This window comes from Pinus tabuliformis, chromosome J (assembly GCF_031772625.1).
Source record: "Pinus tabuliformis cultivar Carrire ecotype Pingquan chromosome J, CPIR1, whole genome shotgun sequence".
NCBI lineage: Eukaryota > Viridiplantae > Streptophyta > Pinopsida > Pinales > Pinaceae > Pinus > Pinus tabuliformis.
Window position 1 is genome coordinate 408,013,708 of NC_142295.1, and position 2,712 is coordinate 408,016,419.

A 2,712-nucleotide genomic window follows, 5' to 3' on the forward strand; every position below is an offset into this window, starting at 1 on the left:
TAAGATAATGTAAAGAAACCCAGAAATAATATGAAATGATACTTTATTGATCAAACCCTTAAGGTAGGGCAACACCATACATTCACTCCTTAAGGAAGGAGAACACTCCACAAGCCATATACCTGTTCATACAATAATACTTCTCTTCATCTTCATATGTGGAGTCTCTAGCCTTTATATGGGCCTCATACATACAATACCATGCATCATTACCATGGTTTCCTCATACCATCAACTAATACCATGGGCCCATTACATTATTATTAACTACTTGTGGTCCCGTACATGACATGGGTTAACCACCTTATTTATTACTATGGCCCATCCCATTATTACATTATTACCTTGGGTACCACCCTTGGTACCACATATTATCCCCCCTAGGTGTTATATGCCTAGTGGGGATAATATGTGGTACCAAGGGTGGTACCAAAGGTAATAATGTAATAATGGGATGGGTCATAGTAATAAATAAGGTGGTTAACCCATGTCATGTAAGGGACCACAAGTAGTTAATAATAATGTAATGGGCCCATGGTATTAGTTGATGGTATGAGGGAACCATGGTAATGATGCATGGTATTGTATGTATGAGGCCTATATAAAGGCTAGAGACTCCACATGAGAGATATGAATATGAAGAGAAGTATTATTGTATGAACAGACATATGGCTTGTGGAGTGTTCTCCTTCCTTAAGGAGTGAATGTATGGTGTTGCCCTACCTTAAGGGTTTTGAGATTAATAAAGAAGCATTTATCTATATTTGATCTTGTTATTCTTGGGTTATTTCTATTCTCATATATCTTTTGGATCAGATCTACAACAATTGGTATCAGAGCTATAACAATTGGTATCAGAGCCACAACAATTGGTATCAGAGCACTTTCTTGGGCAAACCGTGGAGATTTTTTTTTTTTTTTTCAGAGATTTTTGGGTGGCGAAATTGCAGATCAGATCTGTACGTTTTGGTGCCAGATCTGCAGAATCTAATTACAGATCTGTATTCCTTGTGAAAAAATACCCAAATTCAAAAAAAAAAATCAGTTAAATCGGAGTCCGGATGAAGAATATATCGCTGATTTAAAAATCAGTGGGGTTGCAGACAATTTTCAGGGCAGCGATTTTGCGGCGAAGATCTAGAAGTCCTAGTGCAAGATCTGCCAAATATAAATGTAGATCTGGAATCTTTGTGAAAAAACACATAATTTCAAAAAAAAAATCATTCGAATCGGAGTCCGGATGAGGGATATATCGCTGAATTAAAATCAGCTCTTTTTGCAGAAATTTTGGGTGACGGTGGGAGAGTAGAAGCGCAGATCTGAAATTTCAAGTGCCTGGATCAAGATTTCTACCACATGGGCAGATGCAGAGTGGTTGTTCTGTTTCTAAAAACAGGTTATAATAGAAATTCTGAGCAATATTGACGGATCTGTGACCATTTCAAGTTTTCACCAATATTTTTGTGATGGCGGGCCTAGATCGGAGTTTGAGGGACTTGTATAAATTTGATGGCTCTCATCCAGTTAAATGGCTAGAACAAATGGAGAAATATTTCAAATCGGAATACATCTATGATCATTATACTCAGTTGAGTAGGGGAGAAATGTATTTGGACCTTGAAAGATGCAAATGGGCGGAATGGCATCAGCGTTGCAATGGACCTTTTCAGAATTGGGATGCCTTCAAAAAAGCTCTTATAGAGCGCTTTGACCGTAAATCAAATTTTGTGGATAAGCACATACAGACAGACACACAGCCTAGCAAAGCTTTTATTTTTACAGGAAAGAAGGAAACCAAGCAACCAAAAGGGTTATTTTTGGCTGGAATCTCTGTATTGCAGGGTCATGGATTGATTCAGAAGGAGAAAATCATTGTGTCTATCAATCCAAGTTGCAAACAAAATCTTATAAATGTCAACTTGGCAAAGAAATTGCAAGTCCTAGCGAAACAAATTGAACATACACAGGTTGATCATGAGGATGTTCAAGTGTACAAGGATTTGAAGCTTTCTATGGATAAGTATGTGTTTCATGGTGATTTTTACGCTTCAGATATGGATAACATGGATGTTGTTTTGGGATACCCTTGGATGGAATCCGTGGGTACTATCAATATTAATGTGCAGAAGAAATTCCTGAAACTATGGTATAAAAAGAAGAAAATTGCATTACAGGATATTTCCATCCATAAACAGGTAGAGCACATGGAGGCTGAAGCAGAAGACGTTCAAGGGACTGACATATCAGATGATGAGCAGTTGATGGTCGACAATCAAACACAAACAGAGGCTGAAGTAGAACAGGTTACAGGTGCTGACACATCTGATGAGAGTTCAGTGGTTGAAGTCATATTAGAAAAGAAGCCACGACAACAGGCACCACAGCAGGGTGAATTAAAGAAAAAGACACTGTGGGTTAAAACTTCAACATATCATCACCCACATCACCCCGCAAGAAAACAACCAATAAGATGGCAACCAACTAGCCACAAGGACAACAACCCCCGTATGATGGATAGCAAGGAGCCTAGATCCACCTACTACATATCAACACAGAAAAGCTGCCATGGTCAACTTCCATCTCAAGCGAGCGAGGCACCAGCGAGATCGAGGGTTCACCTTTCTCTTGGATGGCTAGATGCACGTGCATGATATCAGTGGACTACTCTTTTGAGTAGATCTTATTATTTGTGTTCTTCCCATGTTTCGGGGA